General features: G+C 36.2%; 1 protein-coding gene across 1 annotated transcript in view; it reads right to left on the bottom strand.

Annotated features, from left to right (window-relative positions):
• The window catches only part of LOC139142366 (high-affinity lysophosphatidic acid receptor-like), a 64216-nt gene that overhangs the window by 36563 nt on the left and 12012 nt on the right, over nt 1-15641 (bottom strand). The window contains exon 2 of the mRNA XM_070712285.1: nt 13152-13688. The gene's annotated coding sequence lies outside the window, so the exon portion shown is untranslated. The remainder of the gene's footprint in view (nt 1-13151; nt 13689-15641) is intronic.

Below are 15641 nucleotides of genomic sequence, written 5' to 3'. Positions count from 1 at the left end.
AGAGAGGGTGTGGCACTAGTAGCCAATGAGAAGTTGATGACATCATTATACAAGAAACCTACTTGCAAAAGTAGAAAGTTGGTTCATATCATTTTGCCAATGTTCAAACATCATACAGCATCATTTTTTGTGTTTTCTCTTGTATGTAATAATAACAGAACCACATGGTGAGACAGTGCAAGTGTGCCATTCTCAGTATTTTGATTTGAGCTTTAATATTAAGTTACAATATATTCGGCTGTCCCTACACACAGGATGGCTGTAAAATACATCATAAGCTCTAATGCACATAATAATAATAATACTTATATTAATTTCTTATAGAGTGCATTACATTAAAAAATCTCAATACGCTTCACACAACACTAAAAATACCGCAATTATCCGGTGTCGCTCAAATTTGATCAGAATTGGTACATACCAGTATGGGTACCGAAGATCAACAATAAATGTTGTTTCTATCTGTTCAGTGCAGGAAAATTCTACGTTGATGTTATGACAATGATTTCTGCACAGTACAACCAGAAAAACAACAAGAAATATTTAAACCAGAAAAACAAGAATGACAAAAGTAATTAAGGTCTGAAACTTTAGGTACTGGAGGTCAACTTTAGCAACATGCATAGCAGAAAGGCAGCTAGCCCTCCTTAGTTTGACCACAGACGGTCTTCCTCCCTCTACTGACGGTCTTCCTCCCCTCTACTGCATATGGTTTAAGCAGGTCTGTTAATATGTAACATTTCAATGACAATGACAGGAAATGACTCAAGTCAGTGGAGTATTAAGCCTGTTTCAGAATTTCGCTTTTTCTTACCTCATTTGCACATTTTTGACACTGATGTGTTCATTTGAACAAATTCACATCTCAACCCCTACATCTACCTGTACACCAAATACTGAGACGGTAGCTTTGGCGGTATGGGAGCCTTTGTGTGTGACGGACATACATCCGCACATACCCACAAATATACAGACATAGACGCCACTTAGACTCATCATATAAGCTCTTTTTGGTATTTATATATAAAACCAAATATGAGCTAAAAATGAAAGGGATAAAATAAACATAGGGCCAAAGTCCCTGAAGCTACTATAGACATGGATACAAAATTAAGTATTTCCTGACTGTATGAAATCATCTCACTAAGGTCATCCTAGGGACATGTAAACCAAATATTAAAGCTGTCTGACCAGCGGTTTTGAAAAAACAAGCGACTCAACAGTTGACAGAGCTCTGCTGTGTTATGTAGAGAATAACCTTTTGTGACACATGTATTGATGAAGGTGGACATCTTTGAAAGCTCATTTCAGGATGGCCTGACCAAAAATGGAAAAAAATTCTGTAAAAATACAGATTTGCATATTTCATCAGACTATATTAGTCTACAATAGCAAATAAACGAGAGTTAATTACATTCTAATTAAAGTAAACAAGACTTGCTTAAATCAAGATTTACGTCATAAAAAAGCAGCATATCTGTCAGGTTATAAAGAATCTTGAGCTGGTTATCTTTTAATATCAGTAGTTTCATCCTATTAACCAAGCACATTTTAACTTTCAAATTAACATTGTAAGTAAGTTCTGTTTGAATAAATTGAGACTGTGCGTACTCAGAGAAAGCACACTAAAGAGACAAATGTTTGAAACTTAAGAAGTTCAAGGCCATCAAAAGCATTATAAGGAATCATGTTACACTTTCATTGCACTGTTTACACAGATTGCATAATTGCTATAAATAGCACATGAGGAATCTTACAGCCAAGCTTTACCATAAAAACCCTATCACTTTGACCACTCTTTTAATTGACCACCCGTATGACTGGATGCTCTCATCTGCTGACAGAATTGCCAAACACACTGCAAACTGCATTCAGCGGCATTCTATGCAGTGGTAAAAATGCTACACAATCGTATTTCCACTGTATTGGTACAATGGTGAATCTGCCTACATTTCAAGATGAGTGAAAAATTATCAGCACACACATAAAAGGAAAACCACAAGTACACGGCGCAAAGAGCGTGACTGCATACTCTCAGCTGACGGCAGTCGATCACTGTAAACCTGAAGAATATCATTTCTCAAAGATACTCTGTCGAAGATATGATGACATGCCCCAAGACTTTTCTGATTTATGAACTGTTTGCAACCGAGTACAAGAGCTAGCGAATTCTACAGCAACCTGTATCAGCCAGTATTCAGTAGAAATTCCTAATGTTTGTTTACAAAAGAGGAGGTGCCAGTAGATTATTACCATTTTTAGAATCACATTTCAATTGATATTGTGCAGGCTGGAATGATGTACTTTGTCCAATAGCATGTTTCAAAGCACACATCCAGATATCAAAGGCAAAAAAGGTTCTCAATGTTTATAAAATTTTTATTGAACAGGTCTGAGCTGCCATTTTGCATTTTTCTTTTCTTCACAATTTTGAAAACTACTGATTTTTGACATTATCACTTACAATACATGATAAAGTTTATCAAAATTTAAGTAATTGATCCAAATTATATCTTTATGCGCATAATTGTCTTAGGTGCTGCCATGGCTACCTCCGTGGTGACGCAGAAGGAAAATTTCCTGGTAAAATGTCTGATCCCTGGAGAACACTGTAACATTCCATATGACTCTTTGGCCTTCAACACGATACTGTTGATGGTTTTTTAGGCTGCCTTCACATTCAGAAAACCAAAAGAAAATTTTTGTCGCATTTTGCAGAAAATTTTCCTCTTATCGCAAGGAGATGAAAAAAAATAGTAAATAATAAAATAAATAGATAAAGACTAACACATCAATAAATGAATAAACACACCATTACAAATACCAAATTTGAATAGAGATGAGTGTTCTTGAATGAAGTATTAATATTTGTTGGATAAATTTTCGTCAATCAGAGATACCTTGACATCTGTCAACGGTAAACGCGTTTTTCACGTTCAACATGGGTCATTTGTACCTTGTTTTTAAAGTTTCAGTTTTGGTTTCAAGACCGAATTGGAAGCCTAAATGAGGAATAGCTTGTTTTTCAAATTTAATGATCTCTCTGATATAATGTGTTGTTTTTCCTTGAGCTCTGCACTCCTTGGGGATTGTCACCCCTTCCAGTAAATCAGGGCGTGATTTACTTTTAGCAGGCATATTGTTTGCGTACTTTAAATATAACACAGTGAAAATGTCCATCCCCTGGGGCGGGGGTGGAGGTAGGGGTACCTTGGTCTCAGTACAGGTTTCTCGTTGCTCCTGTTTATCTCACTATAATAAGTTGGACTATGATATTGTCAATAAACCTTGGTGTCTTGGTTTTATCTAGTGGTACTGATTTTATAAGGATTTTTTTCTCTGGCGCCTGTGATAATCACATGCTAAGTTTAATCACTAAGTTGTATCTATGCATTTGATTGGCTAATGCCCCTACCCCAAACCCAGGGACAGGAATTTTTACTAGCCCCTATGGGTGCACTTAATTGATTTTCAATGGTTTGCCAAAAAATACGTTGCACAGTTAGGACGATTTTCTTTGTGCATTGAGAACGGCATTGTCTTCAATGGGGACTGTATGTGATTGTGTCACAGGTGGGTTAAGGTGAAAAAGTTAAAAAACTTGAATTATTGCGCATGGTGGTGCAGAGGTCGAGACAGACTGCACTGCAGCTTTAATACATAAATTGCATTTCTTTTTTCAGGTTGATCTGTACTAAGTAAACCACGCTTACTTGAAAACAGCCAAATTTTCGCATTTTCCGTAGCTATCTTTACTAAATGACAATCCTTTATGAGCTAAACCTGCTGTGGCAAGCCCTCTGCACAGATTACATTGACTACACTTTATACAAAGTTGGTCAATCTAGAGCATTGCCAGAATAATAACACTTTTAATCCATTTTCCGGTACACCAGTATATATATTCCTAAACATAGAGGAAGGGGATGTTAAAAATGTACAAAAAGTAAAAATCCAAATTAATTTTTGATTGATACAGATAAACATGTCTTTGATGTTATAAGTCTATGTTTTCTGTGCATCAATATTCATATTTCATAAATCTTTAATGTAGTTGCTTGCAAATGCATAAAATATCATGTATCCTGTATTTTGTACGGTACTCGCAATTACTCAGGTGAACGCCCCCATTGAATTCTGCTCTAGCTTTTCTGACAAGGAGAGTAGCCCTAACACCCCATCCCTCCTCCTCATTTCTAAATGGACAGGTCCAACTTGTCCAACAGAAAATAACAGGATTTGGCAAAACTAAAAGGGTTGACTGTACCGGTACCATAAAATGATCATGAATTTTACAGGAGCAAATCGGTATATATTATCAGCCTCTGAAGGTTCTCTCAAATGACTTCACCAATTCACCCCTAATATCCTGTAAACTGGTCCACAATCACCATTGATACGAAAAGGTTTGGGCCAAACCATGGTGGTGAGAAGGTGGTGTTAGGACACGGATTCCACATCAACATCAACTCTATTTAAACAACTGTGAAGAATCTTAATATGAACAGACACTGTTATGTCGTCAATGGTGTCCTTGCTACGACTGACATGACTCATTACAAATATAAGACCTAGCTTCACGGCAAGCTTGTGTAAGTGTTCTCAATCTTAATGACCTGATGTATTGCGATTTTCACACACTTTGTGGTGGCATTCCGAGTATAAATATTGCGTTATTCCTATTTTTAACATTTGTTGAATTTTGTTGAATGTTCACATCTCTGTCATGCTCGTTAAATTTCCAAAAACAGGACATATATGATTAAAACAAGTCCAAAAACTAAATTAAATGAATTTTTGATATTTCAAAATTGTACATCCGCAGTCAGTCTTCTGATAAGTAGTTATTGTTATTATTATTTTTATTATTATTCATTTATTTCAGGCACACATAGGCCCATATCAAAAAAGTAAAGAAAAGTAATCAAAGAATATTTATGCAAAAAGGATTAAAAATTTATCTTATATACATTATATTACTATGAATCCAAAGGGATGAGAACAGCAAGGAGTCAGAATCCATAAAACTGAATTATAATACTCTCACTTTCCCATCAGTGGACAGACGACGATATGATTCAATCAAACTTATTCAGTACATTCTCAATCAGATTCAAACCCACAACCTTTAGTATCAACACAGATCGCAAAGCCACAGATACATGCACATTACCAATCAAAACTGTTCCGCTGAATCCTTTGCCTCTGAAGGAGGTGGTTAAAAATTCAGTCCGGGCACTTTCAAACTCTTACTGCCAGGGAGACGATGGATAAACATCATCAAATTTCTGTGGTAATTAAGTTGTAGATAGTATGCCATATTGATCAGATATGGTCAGTAAATCACTAAAAATACATGAACTGTGAAAGGCATCTTTGCTATTCCATAATCTAATTATTCCGGTGGCTTGCCATGATTTCGCATGTAAATTAGGATTACTTGGTATCTCTTAAACCATCAAAATATGTCAACATGGAGACGAAACACTGAGGCTGGCATGGGCATGCAGATTTTCTGAAAAATGACAGCACTGCACTTTTAAAGGGAGTGCAAACACTCAAGGAGAAAGGTATATTTGACATATGCTGCCAGATCACGCCAATCTGACGAGGTCAGATACAGCGATGGCGATGTTGAACTTGTTCTTTTGCTGTTCTCATTAGCTGTTGGTGGGGAAGAGAGTGGCATCACTTATACATCTGATTTCAATTGGCTGGAGAATATGTTGAAAAGAGTGATGGATATTTCAAGTGAAGATAGTTTATCATCCTCCATAGAGATACTCAATTACAGTCCCTAAGGTGAAATTCTACCTTTTCACATGACATGGGGTCACCCTGTACACTTCCTTTTCAGAGCCAAAAATTGCATCGTATATCAATTAGCCGACCTTGGCAACGACATTTAAGGACTCATCAGAGATAAACCATTTGGCACAAAAGGTTGATTTCACTTTTGACTTCATCATCATGGACGGCATTTGTCTAAAGATCTATGGCTTGAAAGGACTTGACGAGTGGTTTTAAGCATAGTACTGCTGACAAAAAAAGCAAACCAAAGTTGTGTTATTTTTTCAAATTCATTCAACAATTTATCTTCCTTTTCCTTTTGATCACATGCATACATTAGCCACGACCTCATTACCTGGCAAGCTTTTTGTATCTGTAAGAGACTGTCAATAATACCCATCAACTCTTCTCTCCAGCCATGACATTGCTTAAAGGTATACAGTCACCTGTAATCTACATATGCCCATATATTGGAGCATTCCTTTGTATGCAAAATGCCCATGTGAGGGCCCTGTTTATAAAAAGTGGCCACCCGCTTAAAATCTGTGATTGGTTAGATTTTCTCTTTCCATGGTAACTGTGGCAAAATTGGAACAATTGAAAAGATACCTTTAACCTTGCCATTAAAAAGCCCTGTTACTGAATTTTTTTTTATTTACTCTGTCAGGCAACGAGCAAGAAGCCCACATACCAGTACATGATGAGGGACCCGTAACCCCTCTACTCGATTGAGCAATGTTGAGTAAAGTGCCTTGCTTGAGGGCACAGCACCATGATAAGAGTCTCAAACTGATCTGCTTCCTCTTATAGATATGTGCTAGTCCCCTACTACAGCCACAGCTGGGTATAGAACCACAGGGATGCCAGGATAAACAAACAATCACAAATGAACAAAACAAATGATCAAATAAACAGCCACAAATCAAACAACAACAAACAAACATACAAGTAATAAATAAGTAACAAATATATAGACAAATAAACCAACAAACTCCTAAACACACAAACAAACAAACAAACAAACAAATTAATAAAAAATGCAAGAAAAAACTATAAACTGAATAAGAATTAACATAATTGACTTAACAACATGATATTCAAAATGCGATGTCATTATCACTACCCACTATACTCCCACATAGAGGGTAGGGATACTGATGTCGCATTTTGAATATGTTACATTTGTTGTTAGGTCAATTATTTTCAATTCTTATTCAATTTAGTGTTTCTCTTATATTAATTAATTAATTAATTAACTAAACTATATCTATTTGTTTATTTATTTGGTTGTTATTTAGTTATTACTTGAGTATTTGTTTTTGCTTGAATGGTTGGTTGTATATTTGTTTGTTTTTATTTGTTGTTTGTTTTGTTTTTTGTTGGTTTTGTTTATGCTCCTTTGCTTGGTTTAGTTTATTAGTTTTTTGGTTGATTTTAGGTGTTTTTTTGGTTCGTTTGTTTATCCTGCCTTCCCTCTGCTACAGTAAAACTCACCGTCGCTCAATCCTGTAGGCCACAATGCCTCCGTGGAAGTTTTCAAGTGATGATTCTGCTGACAACACAATAACCCTTTGAGCGCAAAAGTCAATTTTTGTCAACATCATAAAATTTGCCCCCGTCAATTTTTTTCAAATTTTTTGTGAAAAATTTTGATAAAAAAATGTAGCCAATGAAATGTGATGTCAATTTGGTCCAAAATTATCAAAATAATTACAGACAAAATCATAGAAGTTGGTGAAATATTGCTCTAAAATTTTGGTCGGAAAAATTACAGCACTCAAAGGTTTAATCGAAAATGTCTGAAGATTGTTCATAAGTAACTGGGGATACTCCAAATCAACGAGTGGGAAAAACCCTTCTTGATTTAATTGGTTGATAATCATCTGGAAACGTTCCAGACAGAAACCTGAAAACTGTTGCACGAACACACATGTACCAATTACAAACTGAAAACAGAAACAGGCAGACATACAAAAACATTTCTGATAGATAGAACATGACAATAACTGTGACAACCAAAAAAGGAGACAAAATACATTTCTCACTTCATTGTAATAGATATCCACTGCAGAGAAACAAACTTATTAATATCACTCAACTGTACAACGCAATATTTACTGATATGAACACAGAAAATAATTTAATATATTTGATGAATACAGAAATAATATATTTACCGTAAGCAAAATATATCAAAGAATGCATGATGATTAGGCCCGTTGAATAACATTCTTTGTTTGCTGTCCGCATGCTAGTAGGCTTTGAAAGAAAATTAAGAAAACAAACACAATGTTAACACAAATAAAACAAATAAGAAATGAGCTTATGCCAATACACTTGTGTTTTTTGTCTGTGTTTTTTCTTTTACCTGGCTGGCTGGTAGGTTTTTCGAAAACCAAGGATGGCAAACAAAGAATTTTCTTTACATGGCCTTAGAGATAAAATACTCTGATATTCGTCGCACAGTTTTCTGTTTAAAAGATTTCCGCAGGGCATACTCTTTTCTTTCTCTAAGAGTTTTTGTTGTTGATATAGTTCTGTACTATGGTTTTGTTTGTTTGTTTGTTTGTTTTTTGTTCCATTTTGATGACTTTTTGACATGTAACAACCATTGCCCAACCAACAAAGGGTGTGACAAGTGTTTGATGTGACAACAAAGTGAAGTAAAGTTATGCTACCATTCTTTGAGCCGCGTACCAGCTTAATTCATCATAAACCATGGAAAACACAAGAGTCTATGTTACACACCAGCTTTTAAACCCTTTGAGCACCAAAGTCAATTTTTGCTGCCTTTATAAAATGTAACCCACACAATATTTTTCAGAATTTTTCCCAATTTTCGATCAAAACTGTAGCCAATGAAAAGTAATGTCCATTTGGTCCAAAATTGTCAAAAAAATTACACAAAATTCATAAAAATTAGTAAAATTGTGCACAAAAATTTTTACCGGAAAATTTATTTCACTCAAAGGGTAAATTCATCATAAATCATGGAAAACACAATTTAAGTCTATGTTACAAACTCTTGCAATCGCCAACATACCTCAACGGATTTTGTACATTTATCAAAATCATCATTCCTCACCGCATGCACATTTAAGATAATGTCTTTCAGTCGTTTGTACGTCACATGTTCAATTGTTACTGCTGTTGGTCAAAAATACACGTGTCATATCACGCTATCAATAATGAGATAATGTCTTCCAGTCTTGTGTAATTCACATGTTCAATTGTTACTGCTGTCAGTCAAGTACACGTGTCATACACACTATCAAAAATGAGAAAAGATGACTTAAGTTTGTATGAATTGAATTTTTAATCCATTTAAAAGTGCAGCTGGCCCATGAATGACAAAATAAAATTGTTGCTCATTTCTGGATTCTCAAACCAATCACCTATGTGATTCTTGTCAACACTGCTCAATATTTTTTTTTTGTTTATTCTCATCAAAAGAGGAGGAGAAATGACTAATCGGCCTGACTTCAGGGTTACTCTTCACAGCTTTGTGATTTCAAAAATATTACTCATTCAGTTACGCTGCGACTTTGAACAAACAATTTCTAGTCAAAGTATTATAGCAAAGTGCATATCCATGAACAGAATAAAGGAACAGCCACAACACTGATGGAAAAACCTTCCCCCGAGGGCATATACATCCTTTCATGATGGAAATTGTCAATACATCATTTGAAAGTGATGACCTGTCACACGCACTATCGCGATATTTCCATCAATATTTGAACCCCTTCACCGCGATGGTTTGCCCAAAACCTATTGTGTTTAATGGTCTCTGTGGACCTGTTCACAGGATATTGGGGGTGAGCAGGGTACTATGGTACACAGCATTGTACTCAGTTGATTTTTAAACGAAGCCTTTTCCAGCACTCCATCACGGAGTTTCCTGTAATTTCTCAGCAATATTGTCACAATTTTTACCCTCTCACTGTCATGGTTTGACCCAATCCCATTGTTTGCTGTGGCAAAGATGGATCTCTACATTGGGAAACAGGGTGAGAGGGTTAAAATTATCACGTTTTTCTGATGCACCTGATAAGGGATATATTTAAGAAGAGAGACTGATTACAGAATGAAAACAAAATATCAGCTGCATGTCCGAATAATGAATGACATTTTTTTGATAATTTAGTATTTGATATAAAATTTTCTGTTTTTTGTTTTATTTATTCCTTTTTAAGCCAAAGGTTTAAAGTTCACAGCTCCGTTCGATGAAACGGTGGTTCAAACACTCTCAATCAAGGTCAACATGATTTGTGCAAGGCCCATTAATAAATACTCTGAGTTTGAATATATGGACTTTTTCTCGAAATATCAAAATTACACTTGACATTGTTCACTAAGTTTGAACTTGAGTTGGCAATATGTTATATTTAAGGGGTGCTTTGGGTTTGAAAAACAAGTTTTTGAACTAGATCTTACTTCATCGACAAAGAGGTATATCTCATTTTGTGCAGAGTAGACATAACTACTTGAGAATAGCCTTTTTTCACTCAGGCTGCACATAATATTCAATCAAACGGAGATACAAACCCCGGCATACTTTTTCTTGCTGTTGTTACTGAATATTCAAATTGAGAACCATAAGTAAACCTTAAGGATATGAGAAAAAAAAAGGCCTGCATTCGTGAAGGACAATTTCTACGCAAACGACAGCCATGAAAATACGACAGTGAATGGGAAATGTACATGACCGGTCATACGGAGATTTGTTTCCAGCCATTCTCATTATGGGATCCAATTGCAGATGTGCCTGGGAGTGTAAACGTGACCAAGCTGCAAGCAGCCGCAGCAAAAATCTCTAGGTCTATTTGATTTTTCCAATTTCAAACAAAACCATTTCATTAGATGTTTCACATATATTATACTGCATGACAGAGAATGATCACCATCGGTATACAATTTATCACCCCTCGGTGACCTGGTGGTGGATATTAATGTTAGATCGAGTGATAATGGCTCGTTTCTATTCCTTTGATCCCGTTTATTAATTTTAAAGCTTTTATACCGCATATAGCTTTCCCAGAACAACATCCGGCGTGCACATTTAAATCCTAGAAAAATAAAACTTGCATAACCTATAAAAAGTAGAACAGGTGTCCCATTTGCCCACTTAAGTATAAGTTTCCTAGTTAAGGACCCAAGGCAACTTTTCATGAGTTTTCACACATTGTAAATTTTTACGTATGTAAACTTCTTGAAGTAGAATATGTGATTATAGCTCTCCATTCCATTTCAATAAAAGTTTTATCCGCACACTTGCACAACAGCTTATGCAAGCAAGCAATAATGGCGGTAAGCATTTTTGGTTTGTGGTTTTACTAAATATCAGGGCTGATGTGCAGCGTCTCGGAGGCTGATATCCAATTGGGTAGCCGAACCTTACCGTAATAATGAAAAAAAATACAAAAAGACTCCCCAAGTTGCTGTGAATAGTGACAATCGACCAATCAGATATAACCTTCCGAGGACACTGCACATCAGCAGAAATATCATGGAGGTAACAGTCTATGATCTCCATGTAAATATGAATTATTCACACCGTCTGTTACATTGTGTTATGTCTGGTCAACTGAAAAATTTAAAGGAACAAATTAAGTTTGACATTCCCTTAACCCTTTCACCACCGTGGTTTGGCCCGATCCCATATTGTTATCAATGGTGGTAGTGGACCTGTTCATGGGGAATTGGGGGTGAACAGGTTAAGGCTTGCATAAAGATCAAAACATTTTGGAAATTGTAAAGGTCATACGTGAGTCATACTGTAGTCTTTTGTTCGAACTGCAAAAAGCTAATAGCACAACAGGTATATATGTATCACTGACACAATTCGTCTTACAAGAAGTTCTGTTGAGTCAAATGAATAAAAAAAATTGTACAGGGCAGGAAATTTTTTGGAACATATTCTTCATGATGTTTCTATTTCATATTGAAGATTGTCTTAAAACCAGAAACAAGTGACAGCAAATTCAGTTTTTCCCTTTAATTGCCCCACAGATCTACAAGTTTGGATCATTTTCAATTTGTACATATATTTTGGGGGCATTTTCCCGAATAAATTTTAGCAAAATTTACAATTAATGGAATCTGAACCACTGAATAAAAAATATCAGTGATTTTTTAAATCAATTTTAAAAATGGTGAAATTGCCCTGTGAGCCTGAATTATGGGGTCAAAAGCAAAACCCAACTACATTTTAAATAATATCTGATAAAATGTCTGGACCCTGACTGATGATTTCACACCAATAAAATGTAATTAATTGTGCTGAATACATCTTGTATTTGCCAGAGAGTGGCAACCGCTGTTCTACCCTTCCATATGCAAAGCTGTGCATCCCAATAAAATCTGGGATTTGTGATAAATTAACCTTTTATCAAATGAATTCTTTTTTTTTCAAATCTAATTACGTTTATATTCAAATATCGTTACATAATTTGCCTGATTGGTTAGTGATGTGGGAGCCGATGGATTACTAATAAATGTGGTTCAACGACCGACGTTGAATGTATTCTTGTACCACTTGTTAATTCAGCCATGGAATTGGGAAACTCAAGATATTATCTTTAATTCTCTGAACAAAAATGAATCTACTGCACATAAGCAAATTGATCAAACCACAAGCTTCGTCAAATTCATTGAGATCGTATTTGTTTTGTGAAAGCACATAATATTTGGACCAAATTTCAATTTTGGAACACTCATTTCCACACATAGTAACACCCAACAGATAAAATCCATGTACGGTGCTGAGCGTCACCTTTTTAATTCCCTGTGAAAAATTTCAAAATTATGATGGTAACAATCTAACATGTTTTTCAATCATTATTATTATTTCAAAATGGGTATCCTGAATCGTGCTTAAATCACCATCAGAAATACCTAAAACATGATTATGGCTGAAAAGCAGCATTTGTTTGACTTAAAGCTTTTTTTCCATTCGCACAAAATTGAAAAAACACTATGCACAGTCCTTTTATTTTGGCTAATAAAATATCAAATCCTTTCAAAAGCATCCGTACACAAAACGCACACACAGTTGAAAACCATATGTTTTCCAACATTCCATTTGTCAGACACGGTGTCACTGACATCAAAACATTATACATCAAAAAACACACAAAGGACAGCAGCGATGACCTTCAAAATATTCTTTTGAGCTTTGAAAATAAACTGCCGAATAATTACGCTTTCTGCAAATTTGAAATGCCGCTGATGGACTCGCATATAAATCGCAGCGCTCTCTGTTCAATTCCGTTCAGCGAACAGCGATGACTAAAGAGAAACATGACAAAGCATCACTGCAATCACGAACACACTGAAAGCCTACGTTTGTATACACTCACCTCTATTAAATCAAGAGCAGTACGATCTGTAAGGGTCTTTTTTTCTCACTGGCAGATCAGTGTTCATGATCTCAGAAGCCAGGGGGACTGCATGGATGAGCTCAGCCACACTGTTTCTATATTCCAGTCGGTTACTGTTCATCAAAAATGCCGCGGTCGATCCTCAGTGTACTGCCGCGTACATCACATCTGGCAGAGGTCATCATCATCATCATCTCCGGAGAGAATCTGGTTACAGTGTCACTGAGTCAGGCTCAAATATTCCTTGTCACAGCACACCATCAGGGAGGGTTGTCATCGGATATATATAACGGCTTTTGAATTACTCTCTCACACCTGATTGCTTGTCTCTTTGACGTACATGACACTTAACGATGTATGTGAGTGTCAGCTGGGTTTTTTTTGCGCAAAATGACACCGACTAATCACAGTATAAACTCTTCAACACACACGTTAATGACAGCTCTTTCTCTCCTCTGTTCCAGATGAACAAACCAAGATGATGGCAACTTTCCTCTTCTCATCCTCATCTTAGTCCTAAATGAGAAAACAACATGATCAGAGAGTGTCTTTTGTTGCTGGAACACGTATACGGGCTCAGCGCTTTGGAAGGAGATATTCCTACAAGCTATAGCTGCCGCAGTGGTCTTGCTCCGGAGCTGCTGTTTACATTGACTTGCAGGATCGACTGTGGAGTGCACAATGGCTTCCTGGGATCTCATTACCCATCATGCAACGTTCGATTGATGTAACTTCCTCCTTGTCATTTTGATGAGCACACTGTATGTAGAGGGAATACCAAGAGAAAGTCTTTCACTCACTTTTGCCGGAAAATCAAATGAGTCAGATTTAAGCAGAGCGAAATTTCAGATTTCATTGCAGTAAAGAAATTAATAATGGGCTTGCATAACACATAACTGTTAATTTAGCCAGCTGACTATAAAAAGAAATCCAATTAGCCTAGAATAATGTAAATTGAAAAAAAAAATTGTTCAAACAGTGGCTAAAACTATGAAATGTCAAACACTTTAAGGGAAGCTCTTACAACTCGTATCATCATAAGATATTCAATGTCAAGTCATATGTACACAGCCACTAAAAGACATTTTACTAGGAGTAAATGTTTTGAGATTTCTGGAACAATGGTATTATATTTCCAGTAAAATGTACTGTATCATTGTTGGTGTCGCTTAATTAACTTGAGCAAGTACTCTGTTATTTTAAGCTGTACCAGTATTTTTAATAACGTCGGCAAAAGCAGATCCACTCATTAATTTGTCCAGTTTAGCTTCTAGCTTTTGGAGAGAGGAATTTTCAAACCATGGAAGGAAGGGATGTTCTGAATTAGCTTGCGCTTTCCAATTGAATATTGCAATGTCACCCAAAATGCCTTTAAAGTATATCTTGTAAAAATTCTTCATTAGTCAGCTCCCCCCACCCCCTCCACCCCCCACCCCCACCCCCCAGAAATTTTTCAGGCAATCATGAACATCAGGCATTGCAACTGTACATATTGAGGCCTGGACAGACAGAAAAAACCGACACGCACGTACACACTTCAACAAGAAAGTGAAGTCTGTCATCGCAGATGGCTACTCTGAGAAAAACTTCAAGGAAACCTTGCAATGCCACATCACTTTGTTACCACGGTTACAGCACTTGACATTTCTTCATCAATTTGATTGCCGGCAGTGCCCACTGCATCACTTCTTGCCTAACATTTTCAAAAAAACCCAATTGCTCTGAGTGGATGCTAACGAGAACTACTTTTGAAAAAATGAAGGGGAACAAAAACATTGTGTAAGTCACTCTTTTTGCTGATTGCTTTACGCAAGCAAGCAATACAGAATTCTCTCTTTTTCAAAAATCTATACACGGCCTGGTACTTTTTAAAGTCAGCTCTAGTAGATATTTGGGTTTTCCTTGATTGATTAACAGCTTTCCTGTATCTGCTATATGCAAAAATCACAATCTCAAGCATCTTCGATCACATACTATAGGCAATATGCTTCAGAGAAAATATCTTAAGTGTTGAAGAAGTACACACATAGATATATTCCGTTATTATAGCCAAAACGTGGGACTATGTGCCCCAGGGCAGGTGACCATTTGCCCGACATAGGGAGGGCAAATGGTCTCCTGCCCCAAGGGTACATAGTCCCTTGTTTGGGCTATAATGTTTTCATTACACGCCTCTCTAACAGTTTTTCACTCCAAATTTTTAGGTTAAATACAAATGACAATCATATGCTTTGTTTCCAGGACAGATATTAGAACTCACAAATTTTTACAACTGTTTACCAATCTACCACTTGTTGAGACACTTTTTAGAGCACGTAAACATTTCATTGTCTTAGTTTTTTTTTTCAATTTCATTTTTTCTCCACAGAGTTCACACATGGATAGTTGCCATTGTGAATTTTAAATATCAGTAAATGTTAGGTATTTTGTTTCTCTAGTACCAACATTTGCACAGTGGACCCTGATTTT

The sequence above is a fragment of the Ptychodera flava genome, chromosome 10 (assembly GCF_041260155.1).
Source record: "Ptychodera flava strain L36383 chromosome 10, AS_Pfla_20210202, whole genome shotgun sequence".
NCBI lineage: Eukaryota > Metazoa > Hemichordata > Enteropneusta > Ptychoderidae > Ptychodera > Ptychodera flava.
Note: the sequence above shows the minus strand (reverse complement) of the source record. Positions and strands in the feature narration are given on the sequence as shown.